The 12,851-nt window shown below is 45.6% G+C and overlaps 1 protein-coding gene across 1 annotated transcript in view; it reads right to left on the bottom strand.

The window, feature by feature from the left end:
* Window positions 1-4,566: 4,566 nt before the first annotated feature.
* Window positions 4,567-12,851, bottom strand: part of SPP2 (secreted phosphoprotein 2) — an 85,959-nt gene continuing 77,674 nt past the window's right edge. The window contains exon 7 of the mRNA XM_082055681.1: window positions 4,567-4,653. The gene's annotated coding sequence lies outside the window, so the exon portion shown is untranslated. The remainder of the gene's footprint in view (window positions 4,654-12,851) is intronic.

Genomic DNA, 12,851 nt, shown 5'->3' on the forward strand with positions numbered 1-12,851 from the left:
GCTGCTATCAGGCATTGCAGCCTTGGAGGAATCCACAGTGATTTATGCCAGCTGAGAGCAGCCGTCTCTGAACTGGAGATATTTCATCACCACGTGGCTACTATGACAGTTAAAAATGTGATCTTGCACCACAAGGGATCATCTGCGTCCCAAATCCAAACATCCTGTATTATTCCCTGCATTAGAAAACAATTGCTTTTCAACCCTGTGATATAGCTCTCTCTTGCCTCCTGCCAATCTATAACCAGGACAGTACAAGAAGGGGAACAGCTGTGTTCTGCAAGGAGTAACCATCAACAGGCTATCATGCAGATGTGATACATCAGCCCAAACTCCCAGTTCAACCATGCCTCTGTTTCTCTACATAATCCCACATACACTATTAAACAGAATTACTCCTTCAAGGAGCCCATTTTTAACATTAAAGAATGTTAGAGTTTTTTCAGACTGTTGCTTCTTGAGCTCCCACAGGCCTCCTCTCCCCATGGGATCAATCAGCCTCCACCTCCTCTGCACAACGGAAGGGATCCCAAGCTTTTCTTTTCCCCAAAGCTGTGAATTTACCACCAATATCTAATGTGGCTGACAACTTCCAATGTACTAACCTTAAATTTTGAATCCACTTATAGGGAACCAGCTACTGTCACGTGCCCTGCAGGCCTGGACATCAAGTAAATGAGTTTCAATAGGAAAATGAAGCAGGGGCTCCATGAGCATAGAGGCTCAAGTCATCTTGAGAGAAGACAAGCTTACCCCTAGCTCTTTCCTTACATGGAAGTAAGTATGGTTCCTTGCATCTAGAAAAAAATTACACCATCCAGCCCCATTGCAAACAACACTACTTGGAAGGTCCCAAGCCAGTGGCTACTGAGATATCGGCAGCATCTCCAAACTATGTGAGTCATTCCAGCTCTTCCTTCAAAGCCAGTCTGTGCATCAACACAACTCACCCCACAGCTCAAGAACAGGGCAGTGGGCATGGAGGAATCCCATCTCTTGCCTACTCTCTTAAGCAAGTCTCAAAGTTTGTAGGAGAGCTTTATTAAAGAATTAAAAAAAAAAATCACAAACAAAAACCTGAGGTGAGAACCAGAAATAATGCCTGTGCTCCTTGCGGGGACATAGACAGGTTTAAGTGTCAGGATTTTCACCCATTATTCCAGCCTCATTTCACCCCACCAAGTGCAGGTAAAACACACTTCCAGCAAAAAATTGTCCTGGATACACAACACCAGGAAGGCTGCATTTGCTCACAGATTTCCAGGTCGATCAGCATAGGAGAAACACTGTACTGAAAAAGGTAATGGGAGTTTAAGGGGATTCTTTTAAAGTCAACCAATGGAGCCGGCTGAGATGCAGAAGCTATTGAATTTGCCCTTAGGCTTTAGTGAATGGGCCATTTTCTTTTCCTCCCTCAGTATAAATGTCATTCTTTAGTAACTTTACCTTTTAATGTAGTTTCCCTTTCCCTGCATAGCTGGAAGATGAAATGACAGGTACTGTTAAATGAAAGGTTATTAATGCAGGGAAAGGGTTCCCCAGTCAGGTGCTTATTATGGCATTATTCTCCTGGTCAGGGACTGGCAGCAGAGGGGCACTGAGTGGGGGGTCTTCTCTGCTGCTTGGGCTGCCTCAGCCAAGAACAGGAGGAACGTGGGAGGACCCTTCGAATCCAGTCTGTAGGGCAGATGACTCCAGCTCTCCATGGAAGTGCTGTCTTTATATAAGCACAAGCTTAGTCCTTGCCCATGACTTGACATTAATAACAGAAGTACACTTTTTTTACCCAGAGATCTCAAAGCTGAGCCTACACCCTAGAAATTAGCCACAGCAGCAGCATAACAAGACCAAAGTCAGTTTGGAAACCAGTGATGGATCTGGGTTCCAAGACTCAGAAACAATCTGCATTCCTCTCCCCAGGACTGGTAACTCTTAAGATTTCGCTGCTGAAGCTGGAGCAACATCCTCCTAAGGCTTTTTAGGAGGTGGGCTCATTGGAAGAATCACAGGAAAAAAAAAACGCTCCTGCAATTTGTCAAATGCAACAGTTTAACACCCCAGCAATTCTCATCAACTTCACCCTGCTGATATTGGCCTCCTAAGCCAAGCTCTAGCTAAAAGATGTCCCATCTAGATGTCAAACATGCTTTCTTCCCACCTGTAACCTCCTAGAAATCTAGGAGGCTCTTTCCAACCGAGCTTAAGGGCTTGAGTGAAGCGTTGCTGTTTTCCTGGGCATGGGGACATCACACTTGATGGTCACCAGCCAGCACAGACACTAGAAGTGTAATAAGCACCAGGAATCCACACCCCACACCAGCCTCCAGTGAGACTGCAAGCAAGTTACCCTCACTACAGAGCTGTGAAGTCCTAGGCTTTGGGTTTTTTTTCCCTCCTTTCTGGCCTCCTATTCTCTATAAAAGAAGGCAGAGGGAACTGGTCCATGAGATTTCCTGCCCACAAGTGTCACTAAGGATCTCTCTTAGATCTCTCATGCTGATGCATGAGTACATCCCCAGCAGGGAGGTGGGAGAGAGGGTTTTGAAACAATGAAAAAAATTAAAATTCCCTTCTCTGTTTGAAGCCTGCACTGCTTGATCTGCTGCCTCTGCACTCAAGCTGCTGTCTGAAGCTTTGTCCTGCTGGCTCCCACCACGGCTCTGCAGGAACGTGACACAGTGGGACAGAAATGGACTCTGCCTGCCCTCCCTCACCCCTTCCCTGGAAGCATTTTTAAGGAAGCTGTTAAATCAGACTTCATGCTGGCTCCTGTCCTCTCTACCATCCAAAATATTTTTCTAGTGAGGACCGAGTGCCAGAGACGGCAGAGCTGATACAGCCTCCAGGTAGCTCTGCCTGTCGCTGAAGGTGTTAGCAGAGGTGTGGACCCCGGCTCTGGGTATTTTATATCATCATTCTTCTCCTCCATAGCCGAAAGAGGTGTTTGCCCGCACTTTAGCTTCAAGCAGGCTGTGACACACTAAGCTGATCTGCAAAATACGAGTCTAATCCTGGAGAGTTTTTTTCCAGCTGACTTTTAGTGATATCACCCCTCCCCACCAAGCTCCCCTTTAGGTTAACTCTGTTCTCTGCCTGACAGAATGACTCCTCACACAAAACATATCTCAGAAGCTGCTGCTCTGTAGCAGCAAAGGCATCCCAGACAAACACACTTCACCCCTCCACCTCCACGGCAGCCGCACACAGAGCATCACCACAGCAAAGAAAACCATCCTCCTGCAGCAGGGAGAAAGCTGAACCATTCCCTCTAGGAGCTGCTGGGCATCTAATTGCATGCACACGCTCACCGCTAATTTATCACAGCGCAGCACATGCTTTGATGCGCCCGCCCAAGGAAGCAGAGCAGATGTGCCCCGCACGTTCTGCAGCCACAGCATCGGGAAGTTATCAACACCATGAGGCCCGCAGGCAGGGAAGCGAGCTGCATTTGGCTGAGGATGAAGGCACCTTTTTGCTTTGCACAACAACAGCTGGACCCAGCTCGTGTTCCCTGCAACCACCCTGGTCTTTCTGTCATCTCCTCTCTAGACTCAGGCAGAGTCTGGCCTCTATTTGAGCAGTGACAGAAGTTCCTCCTCCCTGGTCACCGAAATGAGACTCTCACATTGACTCCCCAGTGGTCATGAGGTATAAATTTGGGATTTGGGGGCAATGCCTCCATACACAGCTGCACTCCCAAATCTCCACCTGGGACACTTGGTCCCTTCTCAGAACCTTTGGTGTGTTCACAAGCCTGGTGTTTGCTACAGGTGCCTGTGGCATGACCTACAGAAAGCAGAACACACATTCTGACCATGGACGTGGCATTACAATCATAGCTTCTCTACAGCCCCATGGGAAGATTAAATAAATTATTTCACTGCATGGTTCTGAACTAAGGCAAATTCTGCTCCTCCCTTTCAACTACTAGAGGGGAGAGAACTGTATAAAGTTTTGCAAGAAGGGACATTCCTTTCTCCACACTATTAACTCACTATTTCAGTATCTGTATGTGGGACAGAAATCAACAAAAAAATCAATTCCTTGAGTCTTCTGTTTTGGTTAAAAATATGCGTTTTCCATAGGGAGAAGATTCAGTTAACACCAGCATAAGGTCTCAAGTGCACACAATTTCCCTGCTGTTAACCTCCCTTGATTTCATATACACTGAACTGTAGACATAGATGAGCAGAAGCAGACAGACTCAGCTGCAGGTGTACCAGAAGTAGTTAAGAAAAAAGTCTCACAAAGAACTCTGCAAGGCTCCTTTTGCCCATCATATCACCCGAGAGTAGCCTGTTCCCTATGTCCTGGCTGCTCAGCTCACCATGAGAGCCCTTGCCCAGGGGATTGATTCAAAAGAAACAGGAGTTGGCTCTGCAAAAGTATTTCTGATAAGTGGTCCATTCTAGTTTCCCCTTCAGTGGGTTGTAGTCCACCGTTCCCTCTACCAGTCAGGCCGCCAGTTCTCCAAGCCAGCTTACCTGAGACCTCCAACACCAGACCCAGCTGTGGGACCCTCCAAGCAGGACATCCTGACCTCAGCACCCAGATGTGCACTGCTGTTGTAGAGCTGCATTAGAAAAGTGGTGGTTTCTTGCATGACATGTAGAGGATGGGATGCTCCCAGGTGTGGTCTGGCACGAGTGTCCCCTGCAGGATGGCATGCTTGGGTGAGGAAGAGATTACAGCTCTAATCACACAGAAATGTTTTGGCATGATTGCTCCCATCACATGGGAATAGTAGCTGCCTAACAATCCTGGGAATAAAAGTCTTCAACTACAGCCTGGCTCTCTTTGAAGCACAAAATACATGGCTGACCTTCATGTATAAGTATGGTAGACACATCTAAAACTATTATTTGGCCTTGCTTTTTCAAGAAGCTTCAGTTACAGCACAGGCTTCATAACAGTTTTCAGTGGAGTGGAGAAAATGCCTCGGTAACCTTCAGCGTAATTACAATGTCCAGCTTACCCATCTTGCTTCCTAAAGGCTATACAAATTGCTATGGGCAATAAATAGAACAGGGTGGTCTGGCAGTCTGGTCCCCATTGCGAAGTCCATAATTTCAAACTGGCAAGGAGATGAGAATCTGGGGTTTTTTTAGCACCAAAAGACATGGATACATTTGAACTGGTTTTACTTAAAAATCCCACACTGAACATGGCCTACTATTTTCTCCAATATAAGCTTTGATGTGTCCCTGAGAAATTGCCTCCAAGCTACTGTTCCAGACTCTGAAGATAGCAGACCACTTTGTATCTCAAGAAAAAAAGAAAATGTCTGAGTCTGAGCTCTCCTTGGACCACCTAAAATTCAGACCTACTGTAACTAATCATATATGTGCAAGAGCATACATGCTCCCCCTGTACCTACCTTAGCAGGACAGAGCTTCCCAGAAAGCTTTACACCTCCACAGCCCGGTTATCTATAGTTTCCCAGATGCTGCTGAACATGAACCACCAATATGTAGCTTGATGCAGAAGTAGCTTTCTGAGTATCCTATTTTACAGAGGATATGAAGAGCCAAGTCAAATTTCTCAAGCTTTGCACTACTCCTCCAATCCCCAGCAATACATCCTACCCATAAATGAGACTAGTTCCTCAGGTAGAACCAGAAAACACCAGAGCAGGGGTTTCCCCAGCCACAAAGTGCTCTTGTTCTCCCCATCTTATGTCCCTGGGTTCCCGAGCAGGAAGATGTGGAGGCAGAGGAGCCCACATGTGGTTTCTCAGAACCAGCCTGGATTTCTGTCTTCATCCCCAAGGCAAACAAAACCTGCAGCAGCTCAGAGATCCCTGCCACATCTCCAAGAAGCCCTTTCATGTTCCAGTAATATCTCCAGTGTGCAAATAAATCTTCTGCTTTTCTCAGGAAGAGTCACATGCCCCTTTTTCACACAGCAACTCCCTAGTGCAGATGGGGATGGCCTAGGACAATGTGCTTGGTGTTGGGGAAGGATTATACACCGTTGCTGGCATGTACCCATCCATCTGAAAGAAGCAGAGCAGCTACACAATTACCGAACAGGCTGCATTGTATGGCACAGGAGAAATAAAAGGGAGTAATTAAGCCATTGGCAGCACAAAGCAAGCGCTGACAGATACCAAGTCAAAGTACAGGACTGCAGGGCTTTAACTTTTATACAAAGCACCCCTCACCTTTCAGTGGGATGGGCAGGGCCAGCTAAGCTAAGCGCTTTGCTACCTTTTAATAGGTACAAGACACATTTAAGCAGTTTTATCATTCCCTTACAATGATGCTTTTTCAAAGCTACCTGTTTTGGCTGTAAAGGGACCTAAAGGTTGCAGTTGGTGCCCACCAGCCCCTCCATGGTACATTTACCATGATGGATGAATTTTCTCCTCCTTTGAGTGAGAAGTGTATGGTTTGGAGCATTCTCCTCAGCTGTCCTCAGAAGTTGCTTAGTTTTGTTAACACACCCAATTCTTGCAAATGCTGACAGAAAGCCCCTGGCCAGGCGATATCTCCAGCCATGAGGAATTTCACCTGCAGAACTTTTTCTAACATTACTTTCCCATTGCTGATCCTGCTGAAGCCCGCAGACATCTTCCCCTCCTTCTATGGGCACGAGATAAGGATGAAAACAGTCTTCTTACTTTACTTGATGTGCATTCTCCCCCTCCTCAGTTCCTGATCTTTTTCCTTCTATTGGCCCAATTCTACCATCCTTCTCATTCACACCAGAGTTCACAAAGATGGGATATAACAGTGGGCAGCACCTTTTCACGGCTCAATACTTGATTTTGCATTTCATCTTACTTGACAAGTTTAGACCAGTGACCACCTAGTAGTAAACTAGCTAATCCTACTGAAGCACCAATAAGAGACCAAAACCTTGACACATGCACCCCTCCCCAGTGCTAAGCTATGTGAAGACAAGGAAAAGGCTAAAACATGCTCTGATCCAGACTGGTTTCAGATGTTTTGAAAGCAGGTCCATGCAGAAAGGCTGGTCCACCTTAAAGCCTTCCAAAAGGCAGCCTGCATTGCAATTCTGCCTGATTTTAAAAATCAGCTTAACTGAATTGGTTTTAAGCCAACCGAAGAGTCTCACAAAAGTAAACATGTGTTTCAGTGAAAAATATGACCCTGTTATTCATTGTCTCAGCATGCTTCAAGTGACTCGGAAGTCACAAAATCCCAGAATCAGTTCAGGTTTTGCTTCAACCTCCTAGAAACACTTGCCGGTGCTCTGTTACGAGTTTGCTTACCGGAGTCAATCTTGGTAATAACAGGTTTGATTAGAACATGCATCATGCCAGTGAGGACATGAGTTCCCCCCCCGCCACGATCAGACCTTGTCATTAATCTCAAACAGCATCATGAGTTTGTGTCACAAAAACCTGTCTGGAGGAAGCACAGGCTCTGTCTCGTTAGCAAGAGCCACGTTTAAGCACAGCAGTGGCCCTGCTGTTAGCATTTAAGGCTTGTGAGCACTGCTGGGAAACTTTCCTGTCCCCTCAGCTGACTCGGCAGACCTGCAGGAGGGAAGCCCTCCTCTGGAGCCGAGCTGGCAAGAAGCTCTCTGGTGCGTTAAACGTTTAACAGCCTCTGTTTATTTATTGCACTTAAATGCGATCCAGAAGGGAGGACCCGGCCCATTTATTCTTATTGTGCTTGCTCTTTGCTAGTGTCCCGACTGCAGCATGGGCAAAAACATGCCTTCATTAAAATTAAGACATGAGACACAGACACAAAGCTCTTTTTGTTTGAAGCCGCTGGAGCAGAAACGCAATAGCGGTCCCTGGGTGTTTCATGCTGGGCAGCAACACTGGGGCAGGCAGCGGCAAGACTCTGCAGAGGTCCTGGCTCTTGGTGGCTGCTTTCACAGCAGGAGGGAAGAGGGATTTATGCCTGGCCAAGGGGTACCCAGGAGCCAAAGTCAGCCTGTTATAGTGCCATGGGGAGTCAGTCAGCGGCGCTGGATGAACAAGCAGGGTACCTACAGTGATGGACAAGAGGAGATGCTGTAGAGCAGGGCAGTGGTATCTCAGGGACCTCACGATGGTACACTGAGCTCTAGATTCAGGTCCAGCAGACCTAAGGCTGGTACAAAGTGATACAGGGTATTATACTGGAAGCGTGTGCAGAGGGGAACACAGGGGTCCTTCACAGCACCCTGTGGTATTAGTTGTGTAATTAGCCAAGGTCCAGGTCACCACGACCAGCCCTCTGCTTGCTGACAGCATGAGAACTACCAGCAGACAAGTGCTCCTTCTAGTACAGATGTTCAGTTAAGATGTACACATCTCTCTCTACCTTCAAATACTGTATTTTAGAGAATGCTGCTTGATGGGTGTAGCCTGCAGTGTTTCATGATAAAATACACAGTAAAACCAATACAAGAAGGAGTATCACTCACAAGAACTGCACCTAAATGAACAGAAATTGGAGTAATCCCACTCATCAAAGCTTATGCACAGGAAGTGAGTTGGAGGTGGGGTTCAAACCTGTAGACTCTATAGCATAAAGAACACAAAGATAGCCAGTAAACACATTTGCACAACTCCAAAGCACATCATCATCTGTATCTGATACAGGAAAAGCCTGTAAAGCCCCAGGCTGCAGAGCTTCATCTATTAGTGTCTGTAGACATCCCTAATCTGCAATAACAAGGACTGAGGGTCTCATACTTCCTACGTAATCTCCATACCAATAGGATTGCCTGAAAGAGCCAAGTTTTTGCTGGATGATAAAATCTGAAGAGTACTTTGCTACCTGGAAAACAAATTATCCCTGAAAAGATTTCCACTGTTAACAAACTGTTCATATGAAACAGGACATCATGATTCACGGCACCCTTCTAAAGGTAAGGATGTCAAATCATAGCAAATTAATTTCTGAAGCTTTTCAGGAGCTGGACATGTCACAAGGAAAATCAAGAAAATTGTGGTAGAGGTCTTGCGTGAAAATCAGAGAAACTTGCAATAAAAATCCCTGTGAGTAAAGGAAGTATCAGCTTTATTTTGAGATTCTAGATCACTGCAAATTGTCGATATTCTTGTATCTCCATACCTTCTGCTTCTACATTGTGCAGTCTTAAAACCCACTCATCTCCATAATTCCTCTTGACTTACAACACAGAAATAAAACATTTGATACCTTAAGGCTGCCCTGTCTATAGTCAGAGTTCATGTTTGCTATAGCTGGCTATAAAAATGACAGCTTTTTTTTTCGCTAGATAAATAATTCAGCTTCAGATGGTAGATATGATGATCAAAGATGAGTACTATTTTTTGCACACACAAGCTTTTAAAACCTGGCCTCTAGTTTAGGATCCTGAGTTAGCATTAACTCCAGTGACAACTGGGAAATTGCAAACATTTTATGAACTCTGGTGAACCCATGCTCTACATTTCTTATTCATGCCTCTCTAGAAAGTGCTGCTTGAAACTTCTGAAAAGGTGCATTTAACTTACCTGGAACTCTAAACACTTACACTTACTTACTGGCCAAACATGGAGCTTTGGCAAGGACAGTATTGGAGAGGTTCAAAGAGCTACAGCTGTAGGCTTGACTTCCCAGGAAAAGTGACAGCCAGGTTTTCTTTGGAAGAAAGCTGTCCCCATGATCTCTTGGAGCTGTGGCTGCGTCCTCAGAGGGTGCACTTGGACCCAAGGACACGCAGAAATTTAGTTTAACTGAGGATACCTCTGCTGTGAAAGAAGGCCACGTCTGTTTATGTGCAAATTGTCATAACTGCACTTTGAGTGCCTTTGTGTTGAAATAGGATCAATCCCTAAGGAAAACTACTGATCTGTACAATTAGAGGGAACTGACACAGTCGTCCATGGCCAATGGCAAATTGAACACCCAGGAATTCTGACAAGCCCAGCATGGCTACCACGCTGGCGCAGAATTTTAATACACAAAAGGCAAGCTCTTAATGCAAATTAAATTTAGGATTAGATTTTTTTTTCCCCCTTATTTTTCCTGTCTCCAGAATCTCTTGAGGTTTCAAAGGCACCTTTTACATCACACCAGGATATTTTCTCGTTACAGGGAGCAAGCTTATCAAACAAGTGCCACTTAATTCCACACTTCAGCCCATAAGTAATGACCCAGATTTGCAGTTTCCTTTAGGAGAGGTTGGCCCATGGGTGTTCTCATGCTGCAAAATGGGACAGCAAGCCTGCCAGAACAAGGATATGGCACAGAGTGAGGCAGAAGAATATGAGTTGAAGAAGCCTGGGAGCTTGGCCTTTGTGTTGGTCACAGCCAGGTCAGATGCACAGAAATAGACTCATCCACTTAACTCCAAGCCCAAGGAAGGGATCATCTATACAACAGATGAAACACCCCTTCTTCAGAGGCTGGTGTAAGCTCAGACCTAGTTTATTATGGCTGTAGTAAAAGTGTGTGGTGACCAGCAGACTGTTTGAAATGGGCTGGGAATAGCATCAATTGACTCTGGTTGGTTAAGCACTCTCAGAGTCTAATTTCCAGGTTGACAGGCTCAGCAGGGGAACATGGAATGTGAAATAAAACATTGAGAAGTTATAAAGAAACCCTAGGAGATGAGTAGGTACACAGGCAGCCAAACAGTGTAGTCACGCTGGGTTGTACAGGCTTCATCATAAATCACAATTCATTTTCCAAATGTGCATTACACACTTGAGCCAGCATCTGAACACAGCATTTCCCCTATGCTATGTCACATTAACGAAGCCAGGCTATTAGTTGTCAAACCGTAACTGACATCTCCTGCTCCCAGAGAGGATTTGATGTGCACAGAAGTTAAACCTCACATATGGATGCTCCTATCTGTTGTCAGGAGGGTTTTGCAAGCCAGGTTGTACCTCATGAGCCAGGTAAGGGAAGCACACAGTTGGGTGGCCCTTGGCAAAAACATCTTCATGTCTGCTGTAGGGCATCTTGATTTATTCTCCTGAAGGTCCTGATAGGCAGGTTACTGCCTCAGCACCTATGACTGCCAATGTGGAGTCTGTGGCAAAGCCACCTATTGCATCCCAGAGCCTGTGTCCTGAAAAATTCAACTATTTTCTGCTTCTTACTTCAAATGAAAACAGATTTTATGAAGGACAACACAGCGTACATGGGGCTTTCTGGGTGCCATATTGATATGACAAAGAGAGTGAGTGCATAGAACAGGTTGAATGTCAGAAGCACTGGAGTGCTCTTGAGATGTCCCCAGAAATGTAGTTAAGACCATATTCAACTAGGCTATTTTCACCTACCTCAGCTGAGAACCTCAGAAGTATAATGCATACAGTATGTCCTCATGTGAAGAAGAGAAGCTCTGGTGACCCAGAGCATTTTTTTTTTCCCCGATAGATAGTCCTGGTGTATGTTTATGCACAAAGAGGTTGTGAGGAGAGAAGTTTGTTATCCAGAATGAAGGGACAGCAGTCATCAAGACTTGATAGGTCTCAGTTTGTGCATATACAAGCAGGTGTTTTGCAAAGAAACAAGATGGGTTCCTCCCACCCCAGCTGCTAACACACAGGCTGAGCTTAGAAAGGCCTGTCTTCTGTTACAGAGTATGAAATGCTCAAAGGCGGCTGGGACTCATTTTCTCAGAGCAGAGATGTTTTTCTCTCAAACAAAAGCAAACACACAAGAACACAGGGGTGCACTGCCCTCAGCATGGGAATCGCCTTTTTTGTGAGAGGTATGTCACAAGGATGCTTGAAGAGAACTGCTGCATGAGTGCTAAACAGCTCCTTGCTAGAAATCCCTGCTCCCTGAAGCCTTGTTTGAGATACTGACAGAGCCCAAAGGAAAGGGTTATCAAGAAACATAGCTAAAAAATCCTGTGGCTCGTAATTGCCAATGCAAACCTATTATGTAGACATATCTCCGAAGAGGGCTACAGGTCTCTTTCTGCTGATCTCTCTCATCTTCGGTCTGCCTGCTGGCTAGTTTTGCTTTTGTCATCTGCTGCAGGCAGCAATGTTTCCAAGCACCTGCTGCAATTGAGATTCTACCCCATTCCATCTCAGTATGCACACAGAAAAAATTATATCTAGGAAAATGTCCTAACCCATTAAAGAGTGTAAGACTGGGGACATAAACAGCATATTTGGAGGCTTTCTGGGGGAAGGACAAACAGTTCAGAAGTGGCAGATCAGGATGTTCAGCTAATGGCGAGCAGATTCCAGTCATGTCTCACAAAGTCCAAGTGACCCATTGCTGTGAATATAGCCACGGTTAAATTCTCTCCAACTCACCCAACTGCAACACAGCCTGAAGCAAACAGACACTGCCACTTCAGGCACCTCTTAGAAAGCAGCGCTTCAATGTCCACATACCCTCTTTCCACAGCACATTACCCTGCACAACTGAAGCATCCTCTCTCACCCTGACAAGCCACCAACAGTGCAGCATCTCGACCCTGCTGCCAAAAAACTTCTGTTTTACTGCATGACCAAGCATCTCACCTCTGTCAGGCTGAGAGTTAATGGCAAGTTTTGAGCTATATTTCTTCTCTTAGTACCAGTCATGACTTATTTTCAATCTATGTATTCATAGCAAATCATAACTATCACAGAAATATTTACCATAGTCCTTCCAAAGTCACAACAGACACAATCCTCACTCCAAGTAAATCCTTTTCTCCCCATTTAGGCCAGCATGGGGTCTCTGCAGATCCCGTACCACCAATCCAGGCACACACACACGCACATCCAGGCTTTCCAAACCTGTTTGCATCTCCCTATTTCCCAGAAGCAGAGAAATGTGGGAAGGGATTGTTTTGTCACTGGTTATATCCAGAAAGCACAGAAACTGCGTCTGGTCATGCAGGACATCAGAGTGGGAGTCAACAGACACAGTCACTAGAGAAGACACTTCTCAAAGGTCCAC

Source organism: Streptopelia decaocto (genome assembly GCF_964273445.1).
Source record: "Streptopelia decaocto genome assembly, chromosome: 6".
Classification (NCBI taxonomy): Eukaryota; Metazoa; Chordata; class Aves; order Columbiformes; family Columbidae; genus Streptopelia; species Streptopelia decaocto.